The following is a 17541-nucleotide window of genomic DNA, read 5'->3' as shown; positions in this document are numbered from 1 at the left end:
CAAAAAATACTGCCATTTAGTGGCATCATAGAACTGGATGTTGTATTCCATTATTGTCCCACTGGTGCCAAGCTATTTCTAGCACCTGTGCAGGACACCCTCCTGCTCTGTTTTTAATAAGCTATAATGATAGCAAAAAATACTGCCATATAGTGGCATCATAGAACTGGATGTTGTATTTCATTATTGTCCCACTGGTGCCAAGCTATTTATAGCACCTGTGCAGGACACCCTCCTGCTCTGTTTTTAATAAGCTATAATGATAGCAAAAAATACTGCCATTTAGTGGCATCATAGAACTGGATGTTGTATTCCAATTTTGTCCCACTGGTGCCAAGCTATTTCTAGCACCTGTGCAGGACACCCTCCTGCTCTGTTTTTAATCCTGTTTTGTGCCGAGACACCATGCTAAAGCTTATAGTCTTTTTTCAGAAACTCTATTTCATGCAACTGACCATGCTCAGGCACTTACTGCATCAGAAACTAGGTCCGGTAATGAACTCTTTGGCCCTGCCCCTGATGTGGGTGGGCCCATATAGACCACAGGGCATCAGATGTCCTGACGATGTGGCCAGGCCACTCCCAAATGGCTTGCAGAGGCCCGCCCCTATGACTTGTCACCTCATTATTGATGGTCAGACGATGACTGGTGAGGTGTTTGTGTCGTGGCAGCCATGAGGTCATTATTGAAGTTGCGGTTCCAAATAGGACGCTAGTTATGCCACTCATGACGTGTCACTCTGCTTTTGTCTCCAGGAGGTGCATTGTGGTCCACCCTGGTTTGGGGCGGACCCATGTTATAAAACGGGCTGGAGCCAACAAGGAGGTGCGCAGTCTTCTATTATGCTCCGAAAGAGCACACCTCCATGTGTTGAACCCATTGCGGCTTTAGGCCAGAGGTAGGCAGAGATAGGGCGTCGATGCAGGCCGCCACCACAGTTGGTAACGCAGAACGGTTAAGACCAGCTCCTGTCCTACAAGTCCTGCTTGTGCAGCCCAGTGGCATTAACAGGCCTGCTGCTGCTGATGCGCCTGCTGTCCACAGGTGTGGCCCCAATGCACACGGTCAGCATACTCAATGGCCCCTGTGATGTTAACAGGGAGTTCCTGGGCTGGGTGTGCGTGTGGACCCTGTGACGCTAACAGGGCTCCCAGTCTCAAGATCCGAGTGGCGTCTAACTCGGTTCAGGCAACCATTAGTTTCATAGCCACACAGATCTGTATCCTCCACCTAACCTTCCATTTGCCAACCTCTCCTTTTCCATCTGGGAGCACGGTGGACATTGACTGCTGATGGGGATATATACCTTTCTCTTTCTTTTCTTATTAATTTTCGTTATATACCGGTAACATAGTATATACCACCTTATCCAAATCTGCCAGTCCCACCGTAACAGATGGTGTTTCTTCATCAAATGTTACTTTTGCTTAACTACCAAACCCACGGACAAAAATTTTTTCCCCTTTCCAACACACCTGTTCCCCTTTCCACCAGCATTTGTCCTTTTTCAACTCATTTGGTATATGACCAAGAGTGCAACTCAGCCCAGCAGCCAGCCCTCGGTCCCTCAGATGTGTACAAGTAAAAGCCCATTTCCTCCTATCCATGACAAAGCGTTGAGATTCACTCTGTGCAGCACTGGTGTTTACTGGAAAAGCAGATCTAAGAATCCGTACCACCTTCTGCAGATACTCCTGTATACGTGCGTCCCTTTCTATAGTTGGAATTATTTCACCAAATTTTGTCTTGTACCGGGGATCTAACAGTGTGGCAACCCAGTAGTTAGCATTACTTCGAATTCGTACAATCCGAGGGTCATGTTGTAGGTAGTGCAGCAAGAAGGCGCTCATGTGTCTTGTGTATCCAGGAGGACCAAGTCCTTGGTTTGTTGGTGGCAGAGAGGTGAGAATCGTGCCTCCTTCCTCTGCCCTCTCCCCCCTACCTTGCACAACCGAAATGTGAGCAAGCTCTCACTCATCTGCTGAGTCTTCCATGCCCATCGCAAGTTCGTCCTCCATTTCTTCATGGGCTCCTGCACCTTCCTCAACAATTTTTGCTGATACTATGCGCCCTTGTTAATCCCTATCCCCCACCATGACTGCTGCCTAGGTGCCGCTCAACGTATGGACCTTGTACATCTTATTATCCCTTCTGCATATGACTCCTCCTGTACTTCCTCCCCTTCCTCTTGGACCAACACCTGACTCATAATAATGCTTACAGTGTGCTCCATCTTGTAGATGACCAGAATTGTCACACTGAGAATGGCATCGCTAGTGCTAAACATCTTCGTCGACATTTGTAAACTTTGTAGAAGGGTGCATAGGTCCTTGATCTGACACCACTCCAGCAGCATGATCTGCACCACCTCTGGATCAAGTTAGCCCAGGGTATACATCATACCGTATTTCAGCAGGGCTCTGCGGTGCTGCCACAGACGCTGCAACATGTGCAGATTCCAATTCCTGCGTGTCGGAACATCGCATTTCCGGCGTTTAACCGCCAGACCCTAAGACTTTAGGAGCGATGAAAGTTGTTGAGCTGCTGGGTGCGAAGGATGAAAGTGAGCACATAGCAGCGTGCCCGCTGCACAAGGCCATGTAGGCCGGGATGGTATTTTAAAAATTGCTGGAGAATCAGATTCAACACGTGAGCCATACAAGGCACGTGTGTCACATTGCCCTGACGAAGGGCCGCAGACAGATTTGCATCATTGCTGCACACGGCTGTTAAGTCACCAACGTAGTCCACTCAATCAATTTGTACTCCGGTCGCCAGGTGACAACGTGTTCCTTTCGTTCATAGTGCTGATGATGGGAAAGGAGTCGATGCCTGCGGCGCAGGTGGACGCAGGTTATGGTCACCCACTGGGTTGCATTACCTTGACAGATACAGAACCACAGGCTGAATGTAGGTGGTGGGTATCTCACAGATGAAGTACCATCATTCAGCTACAACCAATGGGAAGACACCACACCCTTTTTTAGGCCCCTCCTGTCTGCAGACCACTGCCAGAAAAAGCTATGAACCTTTTGTTACTGTTACCCCCAGTTCAGTTTTACGAGTTTGTGTGCTTGTTACCTGACTACTTTTCCTGCTTGCTGTTTATGTACCTCGTTGGCCGATCCGCATTTCACCTCTGCTTGTTTTCTGATTAAGTCCTGGCCATCCCATTCTGTTCCTCTTCCTCAATTAATGTTTTTGACCCTGCATGACTACTATTCTCTGGAACTGCAGCCTTCCACAGGTATTGATCAACTTGGGCCCTGTGTAATTCCAAATCACTGTATAGGGGTTAAAGGGTTTCAGGGTTCTGGGTGTCCAGCTTGGTGAGTGGCTTGCCTCTAGCCTATCCTTTACAACCCATCTGAGTGTGTCGATCCAGGCAGGCATTACACCGTGCCCTGGTCAGAAGGCCATGTCGGCCGGGATAGTGTTTTAAAAATTGCTGGACAACCAGGTTCAACACGTAAGCCATACAAGGCACGTGTGCCACATGCCCTGAAGAAGGGTCGCAGACTGGTTTGCATCATTGTCGCACCCGACCTTCCCTGGCTGCTGGTTGAGTGGAGACAACTATTGATGAAACTCGGTCTCACTCTCCAGAGCTAACCGTCCACAATTCCTCAGCGGTGTCTCACATTTCCCCCACATTTAAAAATAAACATTTCCACTAATTGGGCCACACACACCCCACTTGACTGGCATCAGTTGACCCCCCTTTTGAAAAAGAAAAAGATGCTTTGCATGAAGCACTCTCAAAAATAAGCGTGCCTTTCTCGTCCCCTGGCTGACCCAGGGGAAGAAAAGTCCTCTGAGAGCCATGACTTGTTCATCTTGGTTCTTTTAGAAACACAGCGAGGGGACTCCAACCACAGTCTCCCTCGTTGCCACTAATTGGGCCACACACACCCCACTTGACTGGCATCAGTTGACCCCCCTTTTGAAAAAGAAAAAGATGGTTTGCATGAAGCACTCTCAAAAATACGCGTGCCTTTCCCATCCCCTGGATGACCCAGGGGAAGAAAAGTCCTCTGAGAGCCATGACTTGTTCATCTTGGTTCTTTTAGAAACACAGCGAGGGGACTCCAACCACAGTCTCCCTCGTTGCCACTAATTGGGCCACATACACCCCACTTGACTGGCATCAGTTGACCCCCCTTTTGAAAAAGAAAAAGATGCTTTGCATGAAGCACTCTCAAAAATACGCGTGCCTTTCCCATTCCCTGGATGACCCAGGGGAAGAAAAGTCCTCTGAGAGCCATGACTTGTTCATCTTAGTTCTTTTAGAAACATAGTGAGGGGACTCCAACCACAGTCTCCCTCGTTGCCACTAATTGGGCCACACACACCACACTTGACTGGCATCAGTTGACCCCCCTTTTGAAAAAGAAAAAGATGCTTTGCATGAAGCACTCTCAAAAATACGCGTGCCTTTCCCATCCTCTGGATGACCCAGGGGAAGAAAAGTCCTATGAGAGCCATGACTTGTTCATCTTGTTCTTTTAGAAACACAGCGAGGGGACTCCAACCACAGTCTCCCTCGTTGCCACTAATTGGGCCACACACACCCCACTTGACTGGCATCAGTTGACCCCCCTTTTGAAAAAGAAAAAGATGCTTTGCATGAAGCACTCTCAAAAATACGCGTGCCTGTCCCATCCCCTGGATGACCCAGGGGAAGAAAAGTCCTCTGAGAGCCATGACTTGTTCATCTTGGTTCTTTTAGAAACACAGCAAAGGGACTCCAACCACAGTCTCCCTCATTGCCACTAATTGGGCCACACACACCCCACTTGACTGGCATCAGTTGACCCCCCTTTTGAAAAAGAAAAAGATGCTTTGCATGAAGCACTCTCAAAAATACGCGTGCCTTTCCCGTCCCTTGGCTGACCCAGGGGAAGAAAAGTCCTCTGAGAGCCATGTCCACATTGTCAGTGGACAGACACGTGTGCTTATCTGCCAGCAGACCCCTAGCAGCACTGAAGACAGGTTCCGAGAGAACGCTGGCTGCAGGACACGACAAGATCCCCAAGGCGTACGTGGCAATCTCAGGCAATTTATCCAGATTGGAAGCCTAAAATGAGCAGGGCTCAAGTTGCACAGTAATGGCATCGATGTTTCCTTGCATATACTCATATATCTGTGTGTCCTCCTCTTTTTCCTTGTCCAGCTCTTTTGTTTTCGCATGAATATATGTCCTTGTCACTTTCCCATGTGTTTGTGTTGTGTTGTGAGTTGTTTGTCACCTTTTGGACACCTTTGAGGGTGTTTTCTAGGTGTTTTTATGTGTTTGTGATTGCCTGCCATTGTTTCCTATGCAGTTCGAGTTCGGTTCGTCAAACGTTCGACGAACCAAACTCGAACGAGAGCTCCGTTCGGCGAACCGACCTCGAGCCGAACCGCGACTGGTTCGCTCATCTCTAGTGATGAGTAAAAAGGCTTTGGAATTCTTTACTCAAATTTAGCAGGTCGGACTTCTCAGGTGCTCGACTTGAGTAATGAGTGTAATGGAAGTCAATAGGAGAACCTAGACATTTTTCTGGAAGACCCTTCTAAGAGGTTTGAGGGGGCAGGAATATTGCTGAAATGGATGGCAATGTAACACTCTCTGGTGTTGAAGGAGGCAAGCAAGAGTGGACCAACTGGACCACAGGAGGACCCAGGGCTTATTATTTAGTGAAAGGGGCTTAACTAAGTGCCTGCTGTGATGCAGACACCAGGTACCACTCCCAGGGCAGTGACCGAGACTGCGGCAGCTGACCCCTAGGGCAGGAGAAACACCTAGTTACAGACACAGGTGCAGGTAGGTACTGGTAGGATGGCTGTGGCAGACAGGAAGGCGGGACCATATGGTGGGCATGGCGGGGACTCATAGATAGGGGATGGCAGACTCAGGAATAGGTAATGCGACTGAAGCATGGGAACCTGACAACTAGCTAGCAGACTGAAGACTGACTAGCTAAGGACATTGCACAGGCACCTCCCCTAATGGGAGGGAACCTTAAATACATAGTGCCTCTCAGCCATAGGCTTAGAGGCATTTCCGGGAAATGGCAAGCCAGCCCTTTAAGAAGAGGGCCAGTGTGTGCGCTCCACACAATGGCAATTTAAATCCACAATGGCAATTTAAATTATGACAGCAGTGTTCTTTGTGAGCAGTTGAAAATATTTTGGTTCATTGACATATGTTTGTAATTAGATTAATAAAATGATGTCATGGGGGTGGAGTGCACTATACAGTTAGGTCCAGAAATATTTGGACAGTGACACAAGTTTTGTTATTTTAGCTGTTTACAAGAACATGTTCAGAAATACAATTATATATATAATATGGGCTGAAAGTGCACACTCCCAGCTGCAATATGAGAGTTTTCACCTCCAAATCGGAGAAAGGGTTTAGGAATCATAGCTCTGTAATGCATAGCCTCCTCTTTTTCAAGGGACCAAAAGTAATTGGACAAGGGACTCTAAGGGCTGCAATTAACTCTGAAGGCGTCTCCCTCGTTAACCTGTAATCAATGAAGTAGTTAAAAGGTCTGGGGTTGATTACAGGTGTGTGGTTTTGCATTTGGAAGCTGTTGCTGTGACCAGACAACATGCGGTCTAAGGAACTCTCAATTGAGGTGAAGCAGAACATCCTGAGGCTGAAAAAAAAGAAAAAAATCCATCAGAGAGATAGCAGACATGCCTGGAGTAGCAAAATCAACAGTCGGGTACATTCTGAGAAAAAAGGAATTGACTGGTGAGCTTGGGAACTTAAAAAGGTCTGGGCGTCCATGGATGACAACAGTGGTGGATGATCGCCGCATACTTTCTTTGGTGAAGAGGAACCCGTTCACAACATCAACTGAAGTCCAGAACACTCTCAGTGAAGTAGGTGTATCTGTCTTTAAGTCAACAGTAAAGAGAAGACTCCATGAAAGTAAATACAAAGGGTTCACATCTAGATGCAAACCATTCATCAATTCCAAAAATAGACAGGCCAGAGTTAAATTTGCTGAAAAACACCTCATGAAGCCAGCTCAGTTCTGGAAAAGTATTCTATGGACAGATGAGACAAAGATCAACCTGTACCAGAATCATGGGAAGAAAAAAGTTTGGAGAAGAAAGGGAACGGCACATGATCCAAGGCACACCACATCCTCTGTAAAACATGGTGGAGGCAACGTGATGGCATGGGCATGCATGGCTTTCAATGGCACTGGGTCACTTGTGTTTATTGATGACATAACAGCAGACAAGAGTAGCCGGATGAATTCTGAAGTGTACCGGGATATACTTTCAGCCCAGATTCAGCCAAATGCCGCAAAGTTGATCGGACGGCGCTTCATAGTACAGATGGACAATGACCCCAAGCATACAGCCAAAGCTACCCAGGAGTTCATGAGTGCAATAAAGTGGAACATTCTGCAATGGCCAAGTCAATCACCAGATCTTAACCCAATTGAGCATGCATTTCACTTGCTCAAATCCAGACTTAAGACGGAAAGACCCACAAACAAGCAAGACCTGAAGGCTGCGGCTGTAAAGGCCTGGTAAAGCATTACAAAGGAGGAAACCCAGCGTTTGGTGATGTCCATGGGTTTCAGACTTAAGGCAGTGATTGCCTCCAAAGGATTCGCAACAAAATATTGAAAATAAAAATATTTTGTTTGGGTTTGGTTTATTTGCCAATTACTTTTGACCTCCTAAAATGTGGAGTGTTTGTAAAGAAATGTGTACAATTCCTACAATTTCTATCAGATATTTTTGTTCAAACCTTCAAATTAAACATTACAATCTGCACTTGAATTCTGTTGTAGAGGTTTCATTTCAAATCCAATGTGGTGGCATGCAGAGCCCAACTCGCGAAAATTGTGTCACTGTCCAAATATTTCTGGACCTGTATGTTTTTAAATTGGATCTTGTATGTGGCATGTCAGTTACGATTAAGCCTTGTAAGAGTTCAAACCCGCCAATGTCTACCCTGCATGATGGGACCATTTATTTTATGGATTGAAGCAAATAAAGCATTTCATTTTATTTGAAGAACCAGTGCTGTGTTTCTTTGGATCTGGTTCATCAATCACCCATGAGCCAGTCGGTTTCAACTGGATTCTCTTCCTACCATTAATGGCAGACTATCACATAAGTGGAGGTGAGTGTGAATATTTCTTTCCTGCATGGTATTTTGTGGGCAACATTTGTAGGGTCCCTAAGGTGCTAGAACAGCAGAAAAAAAACAAAAGTGACCCCACTGTACAAATCACACCGCTTAATGAATTAATCTACTGCTGCAGTGACGATTTTTTTCTTAACATCCACACCATGCCTTTTTTCTTGAAAATTGTAAATATTCTAGCCTAGTGCCCATATATTGTGCTGAGCTTGTATGTCTAGAGACACACATTCCATAAATTGTTAATTTCTCCCCGCTACAGTAATGTGACACATGTGGTTTTCTTACTGTGGTTTTTCTGACAGTGGGGCTCAAAAGGAGGTGAGCATTTAGATTTGTGAGCACAGATTTCACTGTTTTTTATTTGAGAGGGTGGGAGTAATGTCGCTTTTCCAAAGTCTTTTTTCTTTCAGTAATGTGGGAACCTTTGTATTTCCAATGACAGATGACGGACCTGAGTCGGGGATGGTTTTGTGTGGGATAAGTTATGGTTTTTGTTAGTAACATGTTGGAGTAAAAAACATTTTTTGATTACTTTCAATATTTAATGCTGTGATCACATTCTTGTGTTCTACGCTAAGCACTTACAGTACAATGGGGTTTCCATTTAAATTCCATAAAAATGCTATTCAGATGAAACTCCAGATGGAACCACATGACTATAATGAGACAGATAGAGACACTTTGGACTCTGTTTGGCATTTGTTCGGGTGGTGTCCAGCTTTATAAATCATGCACAGAACTGTGATCTTCCACACTTGTGCACTTAAAAGACGCCTTAAATGATGGGACACCACCAAAACTACTGTACATCAGGATGTTTGTTTCAAGTAGGAGTATATGCCTGAAAATGGGGCATGACAAAGCACACATGGCTCCATCTGCACCATGATAGTCAATGGCCCTGTTGGGGCATACATTTGATTCCCATTTTGCGAGGGTTTCGGAGGTAAACCCCAATGGGACCACTCAATGAGGGACAAAATGCAATGTGAAAACACCCTAATACTTTAATCTTATGTCTGGAGATATTAAAAATTCTTACTAAAAGTGCAAATATACTTACTTAAATGATACTGCTCTATTTTTTTTTTTAAATTGCAGTAAAATTCTACATTATTATCCAATGTACTTGTATTTTTTTACCAGACCTAACATATGCAGTGATATTTTGTAATTCTTGACATCTGCATTTTGCCATTATTTGCCCAGAAATAATACGTTTTTGTTACATTTTAAGTGACCCTTTAATCACAATTTCTGTACTTAAAAAAAGCGCTATGGCGAGACTTCCGGATCCAGTCCTGGCTGAGGAGGCAGCATAGAGGGGAAGCTCCCGACACCCCTCTGAGAAACCGACGATAAACAACATACCCGGGCAAGTGAGCGAGCCGAGAGCAGCACGTCTGGGAGTAGGAAGCAAGCAGCTATGGAGCGGTACTTACTAAGGAGTGCTGGCGGCGGTGAGGGGCCCTGGAGAAGTGGAGATCCTGACAGGCAGCGTGGGGAAGAGGAAACTGCCATGGCGCCGACGAGCCTGATGGAGGAGGAGCCAGAGTCCCTAGTGCAAGATGTGGTAATGAAAGGCAGGAGAGGGAGAAATGAAGGAGATGAGAGCGGGGGGTCAGAGGAGGATGGAGCAGGAGAGAAATCGCTGCAGGGGACTGAAGAAGGAGGAACACAATGGGAAGAGGAAGGTGACATGGAGGAACAAGAGAGAGAGGAGGAGGAGTGCAGCAAGGAAAGGGTGCACAGAGATGCAGGAGACTGGATTGAACACTCAGACACACAGTATAAGGTGTCTAACCATGATCAATGCCAGCAGAAGCTACATATCAGAAAAAGTAACACCCCTTCTAAAGTAAACAAGAAACAGCCAGGCACACCATTATCTAAATCCTGTAAACAAATGGGGGAGGGAGGAAAAGGCTTAGCACAGAATAACAGAACTAAGAAAACAGCACCACCTGCAGGCCAAGACAAGCATGCACAAGAGCTCAATGTTGATTATAAAAAACTGGCTGAGGAAGTGGTATCACATCTGTCAAAAGAGATTAAAGTGGCCATTGAAACAGCCATACAAACATCTCTAGCAGCTATGCAAAAGCAGATAAACGTCCAGGCATATAGACCGGCAGAAACAGAGCAGAGAATATCTGAATCAGAGGAGAAAATACTGGCTATGCAAGAGCAAATAACAGCTCTAGTGAAATCTAACGATTATTTGAGAGATAAAGCCGAAGATTTGTAGAACCGGTCAAGGCGCAATAATTTGCGCATTGTGGGGCTGCCAGAATCGGTATCTTTGGGATAGCTGGATAGCATATGTGAGCAGGAGTTACCTCAGGCCCTGGGCATTAAGGCTAAATTCAGAGTGGAAAAACCTAAATGAGACCCGATATATATAGGCTCTTACTCAGAGACGAAGAGAAAATCTATGCAGTGAAATGAGTAAAGAAAGCCAAAACATTTTTTTTATATATATGATAAAATAGAAATCTTTATTGTGAAATTATTAAAAACAAGGATTTTGTTAAAAAGAAGAGGACACTGACATAGGATTGAAGGTTGTCAAAAAATTATACGTGCAAATATAGACATATACACAGCAATTGGTAATAATGAGACACACAGAAGATGAATCTAAACAGGTAAATGCTGCTGAACATATGCTGAAGAAAAGGAAATCTCCTCAAAGAGTTAAATATATGCAAGAGAATTTATTCTCAACAGGCTAGTTGCTCTTGTAAATCTCCATAAGAGTGAAGAAAAGAAGTAAATATGTCCCAAAAAGGGGTTTTTTACTATGAAAAAATAACAGTCAGCTAGTGACTGTATATAAGAACTGCTGCCACACAAAACATTTAAACCATACCTATATCCACGCCATAATGGCACATAATAGGGCCAGCAGACCAACTGTGAAAGTTATTTAGAGAGAAAACCAAAGGAAAATAAGAAAAAAGATCAGATTGGGGAAGCCAAGGATGCAACAATGGGAAACACCTAACAAAATAGCATGTGCTGGAATTGAACCTGAAGGGATTCAATATAAAAACCCCATAAATATGATGATTGCTACCATGCCCGACTTTAAATCATATCTATACGCTCGCCATAATGGCAAATAATGGAGTCGATGGAACAGCTATAAGGGTTACTTTCAAAGAAAGGAAACCCAAAGCGCAGCGAAGACAAGAAGTACACCTCTTTTTGGTTCCCTGGTTGTCTCATGTGAGCACACGCTATACCATAGGTAATTCCTATTGCTGCATCTTTGATCCTCCATTTTCATATATTTCTTTCTTGTCTTCGCTTCGTTTTGGGTTTCCTTTCTTTGAAAGTAACCCTTATAGCTGTTCCATCGACTCCATTATTCGCCATTATGGCGAGCGTATAGATATGATTTAAAGTCGGGCATGGCAGCAATCTTCATATTTATGGGGTTTTTATATTGAATCCCTTCAGGTTCAATTCCAGCACATGCTATTTTGTTAGGTGTTTCCCATTGTTGCATCCTTGGCTTCCCCAATCTGATCTTTTTTCTTATTTTCCTTTGGTTTTCTCTCTAAATAACTTTCACAGTTGGTCTGCTGGCCCTATTATGTGCCATTATGGCGTGGATATAGGTATGGTTTAAATGTTTTGTGTGGCAGCAGTTCTTATATACAGTCACTAGCTGACTGTTATTTTTCCATAGTAAAAAAACCCTTTTTGGGACATATTTATTTCTTTTCTTCACTCTTATGGAGATTTACAAGAGCAACTAGCCTGTTGGGAATAAATTCTCTTGCATATATTTAACTCTTTGAGGAGATTTCCTTTTCCTCAGCATATGTTCAGCAGCATTTACCTGTTTAGATTCATCTTCTGTGTGTCTCATTATTACCAATTGCTGTGTATATGTCTATATTTGCACGTAAAATTTTTTGACAACCTTCGATCCTATGTCAGTGTCCTCTTCTTTTTAACAAAATCCTTGTTTTTAATAATTTCACAATAAAGATTTCTATTTTATCATATCTTTCTTTACTCATTTCACTGCATAGGTTTTCTCTAAATTCAGAGTGGAAAGAGCGCACAGAGTGGGACCACTGAGACAACAAGAAGCGAATAGGGGAGAGGATCCAAATCTAAACAAGAAAGCCCCGCTGAGAGCTAGGCAAGTGATAGTCAAATATCTTGATTATAAACATAAAGAGGAAATACTGAGGGCCTTTAGAGACAGACAGCGACCATTGCATTACCAAGGCAGTAGATTGCTGATTTTTGGAGATTATTCAGCCGAAGTCTCCAGAAAGAGAAAAGAATTCAGCAAAGTATGTTCATTCCTGTATAACAAAAAAGTCAAGTGCCACCTGCTATACCCTGCCACACTGAAAGTCAGAAATCTCAATGGCTCATTTGCATATTACAAAGACTATAAAGAAGCAGAGCATACTCTCATGGCAGAACAGGATAAGAATCGGGCTGACGGACAAAGAAGAGGAAATAATGGAGAAGGAACCAGCAGAGGAAGATCCCCAAGAGGCCCAGGGAAAGACCCGAGAAGCTTTGAGGAGCAATCGCGGGTGGGGAGTGGAGAGCAAGGGAGATTGAGCCCAGTACAACAAAACAATCTTCGTTCGGAACACAGAGACTAACTGTTGGGAAGGGTTAATGATAACTGAACTGAACTAGATATTGCTGGTCCTGTTCTCGCTCTCTCGCACTCTCTCGCTCTCTTACTTTCACTCTCTCGCTCATTTTCACGTTCACGCTTACTTTCAGTTTCACTTTCACTTCCACTGCCATATTCAGTTTCACTTTCACATTCAGTTTCACTTTCAGTCTCACACTCACTTTCAGTCCCACATTCACTTTCAGCCCCACACTCTGTCTCTCACATATTCAGTCTTATTTTCACGTTCACGCTTACTTTCAGTTTCACACTCACTCCCATATTCAGTTTCACTTTCAGTCTCACACTCACTTTTAGTCCCACCCTCACTTTGTCTTACACTCTTTTTCTCTCGCATATTCAGTCTCACGCTTACTTTCAGTTTCACTTCCGGTTTCACTCTCACTTTCCCTTACACTCTCACTTTCACTCGCCTTTGTCCAGGAACTACTTCCAGGTGCAAATGAAATGGATCTGTCTGCTCTGAGTGTTGGGATGGCCACCAGAAAGTAGAGCTAAGTTGGACTTGAAGTTCTTATAGAGGTCTTGTCGTACTGTACTATTCTCGACATATTATTTAAGGCTCGTTCATGTGACTCATGTGAATCCGGGGCTAGAACGTATACTCTAAGGGGGGTGACTAGGGAGCTCAACAGTTTGGCTAGGAAAAGGAGAAGTCATCAGCATGGCAAAAAGAGCCAAAAATTTCCCAGAAGGGAAAACTTGTTCTACAGGTACTTGTTATTGTTATATTTGTTATACCTACAAGGTGGGGAAAAGATGTGTCAAGCCTGGGAGGCAAATTCTATACTTGGCGATAAATGTCTCGTCTCTTGTGAGTTCAGGGTCCACAGGGGAGGAAGTAGTAAGAGCAAAATACAAAGGCAAACATGGTACAAATAACTACATGGAATGTTAAAGGCTTGAGATCTCCTAACAAACGAGTAATGATACTAAGACATCTGAAAAGACTAAAAACAGATATTGCATTATTACAGGAAACGCATTTGGGGAAGGAGGACTTTTTCCGCATGAAGAAATACTGGGTGGATACTGTATATGGGGCAGAGGCACAAGGTAGGAAAGCGGGTACTATGATTCTAATACATAAACAGCTCAGCCATGAAGTAGTGACACACGATGCAGACGATCAGGGACGGTGGCAACATTTAACAACCATTAGTACAGCGGGTAAATTAAGTATCTACAATGTCTACGGTCCAAACTCCCAACAGAGCATATTTCATGATGGCATAAAGGCCAACATACTAGCAGATGGGGAGACCAACATCATAGTAGGAAGTGATTTTAACTCAGTCCCAGACTCAGCTGAAGACAGGAGGAGGGGGAAGGAGAGGACAAGGTATGTGGACAGAAGGCCGGACCATAGGGATGTAACATTAGAAGATGTGGGTTTGAAGGACATCTGGAGATTAGCTCACCCGCATGATAGAGAATATACACACTTCTCGCATCCTCATGATAGCTGGTCGCATATTGATCAATTTTGGATCTCTCAAGGTCTAGTTTATGGGGCACAAGAATGTGTGATAGAAAACATGGTGATATCTGATCATAGTCCGGTGAGATTGGGTATTAGAGAGAATTTCAAGAGAGGTACAGATATCATATGGAGATTTCCATCGTTTCTTCTCAGACAAGATAATTTCCACAGGGTATTACAAGAGTGGTGGGGAGAATTCACAGAGGAAAACAAGGAACACAAAGGGAACCCAGTGCTATACTGGGAAACGGCAAAAGCGGTCTTGAGGGGTCGCCTGATTGGATACGCGGCCATGATCAAAAGGAAAACCAATGAGAATTATAACGCCCAGAGTGAAGCAGTGCGGGTAGCATACACAAAGTATTTGGCAAACAGATCTCCCACGGCAAAAGACAGATGGTTGGAGGCGAAAAGGGGGTTCGATGAATGGGCCAAAAAAAAGGAGCAACTCTTTTGGTCGCATAAGGAAGCAGAGTTACATAGATTTGGCAACAAGGCGGGGAGGATGTTGGCAAATTTGGCAATGGGTAGCAGGAAAATTACAGTGATTTCCAAACTAAAAAGAAAGGGGGGGGAGGTGACCACAGATCCTAAGGAAATTAATAAATTGCTGGGAGATTTTTATAGAAAATTATATAGGTCAGGAAACAATGACATGATTGACGAGGTAGAGTGGTTAAGACAAGCGCACTTGCCTAGCTTAACAGAGGAAGATCTGAGTGACCTAAACGCAGATATCACAGTGGAGGAGGTAACAAGAACAATCGGGGAGCTTAACACCAACAAGGCACCAGGCCCCGACGGTTTTAACAGCGAATGTTATAAGGCTATGAGAGATCTGATCTCGCCGGATTTAACTGCTGTATTTAATGCATGCATTTTTGGAAGGAGAGGAAATTCCTAAAAATTCAAACGTAGCATATATCAAATTACTCCCTAAGGGAACTAAAGACCTAAATGATCCCACTAGTTATAGACCCATATCACTTATAAACAAGGATTTAAAAATAATGTCTAAGCTTATGGCTAATAGATTGGCCAGGATTCTTCCAAGGATCATTACAGAGCACCAGGTAGGGTTTTTTAAAGGGAGAAATGCTGTCACTAATATCTGAAATACAATACTAGTGGTGGATGCGGTGAGATTGAAACAGATAGAGAGGGGGGCAAGACACGCTCTAGTTACACTCGACGTAGAAAAAGCGTTTGATAATGTAAATTTTAGCTGGTTGGACAAAGTACTAGAGGCCACAGGGATTGTAGGCAAAATGAGGCTTTACATTAGCAATCTTTACGCTAGCTTGGGAGCTAGGATACACACTCCAGGTTTTCTATCAGATGTGTTCCCTTTGATGAAGGGAACAAGACAAGGCTGCCCGTTATCTCCCCTTCTATTCAACTTGGCCATTGAACCATTGTCAAGAATACTGCAGGGCCGGAATAGTTTTAAAGGGATTAAGGTAAGGGGAACTGAAATAAAGACAGCACTTCTTGCCGATGATGTAATACTATATATGGGGGACCCTAGCGCGGATTTACCACAGACTTTAGCCCTAATTGAAAAATTTGGATTAGTCTCAGGATTCAAATTGAATAAAAATAAAGTGTGAGATCCTGTTCCTAAAAGGGGGGAATGCAAGAGATAGTTGCCTATGTGGCATTCCTATAGCACATACATCACTTAAATACCTGGGAATTCATATAGGAAGAACGGTGGAATCAATTTACGAGATGAATTATGGCCCGCTAATTAGGAAAATTATAGTACAACTAAAGGAATGGAAGGGTTTGCCACTACCACTACTGGCAAGATGCCACCTGATAAAAATGATGAGCTTTCCTAGGCTGTTGTACCCATTCCAGACGATCCCGATATTGCTAAAACTGAGGGACGTAAATAGGCTCAACTCAGCGTATGCGGATTTTATATGGAGGGGAAGAAAACCTAGAATAAAGTTACGATCACTGATGAAGTCATCGGAGGAAGGAGGTCTAAGTTTCCCAGATGTTCGGAGTTATAACCTGGTGTGTGTAATGAGACATGTGTTTGATTGGATGAGAGGAATGAGCAGGCACTCAGACTATGGCATGGAAGCCAAGTATGCATCACCGTGGGATTTGGCGTCCATTCTACACTCCCCATTATCCAGGGCGGATGGGCACATAAGGAACTCAATCTTATTCCGAGATACTATGCTAACATGGAAACTGGTAAGAAGAAATTGGGGCTGTCATGGAAAGTATCTAAGTACTTAAATCCCTGGGCATCTCCGAACTTCCCCATGGGACAGGAAAATAAGCTATTTACTAGATGGAAAGAGAAGGGCGTCGAGAGAATGAAGGATGTCATGAATGTGCAGGAGAGAAGGTGGCTGACAGGGCGGGAAGTGCTTGACAAGTATGACCTTAATAGCTCACATATCATCCAATATGAACAACTGAAGCATGGAGTATTTGTAGATCTGGGTGAGCTTGGAAAGGAATTGAATAAGAGTTTGATTGATGAGTTTATGGAAAGTGATGTAGCAAGTGTAAATGTTTCCCAAATTTACCGAACATTTCGGGGAGTGCTCATATCCGGGGAGGATAGCCGTACTCTAACAGCGTGGGGGAAACAATTGAAAGGGCAGGAAGTGGTAGGGTATATATTGAAGGGATGGGTACAGATGCGGAAACATGTTACAAATGAGAGATGGAGAGACACCCAATTTAGAATTTTGCATAGGGCTATTATGGGCTTCAACATTCCAGGAAGAGATATGCGGTGTCCTAAATGTCAAAGAGAAAAAACAGATATGCTACATGGACTATGGGAGTGCAAGGAAATTCACAGGTTCTGGAATCAAGTTAGATTATTTGTCCAGGCAACATGGGGAATTTCTGGAAATCTAGAGCTAATGGTGTGGATTTTTCATTCTCTTGAGGGAGGAGTAAGAGGGGGATCGAACATGCCGGGAAAGAAGAAATATACAATAATAAATGACGTAGCCATGATAGCCAAGCGATCCATCTTAAAACATTGGATACAAAGGGAGTGCCCATCCATAAAACAGGTCCTCGGTAGAGATGAGCGAACCGGTCGTGGTTCGGCTCGAGGTCGGCTCGCCGAACGGGGGTCCCGTTCGAGTTCGGTTCGTCGAACGTTCGACGAACCGAACTCGAACCAATAGGCTATAATGGGAGGCAATCACAAACACATAAAAATGCATGATAAA

This window comes from Anomaloglossus baeobatrachus, chromosome 1 (assembly GCF_048569485.1).
Source record: "Anomaloglossus baeobatrachus isolate aAnoBae1 chromosome 1, aAnoBae1.hap1, whole genome shotgun sequence".
Taxonomy (NCBI): domain Eukaryota; kingdom Metazoa; phylum Chordata; class Amphibia; order Anura; family Aromobatidae; genus Anomaloglossus; species Anomaloglossus baeobatrachus.
Note: the sequence above shows the minus strand (reverse complement) of the source record.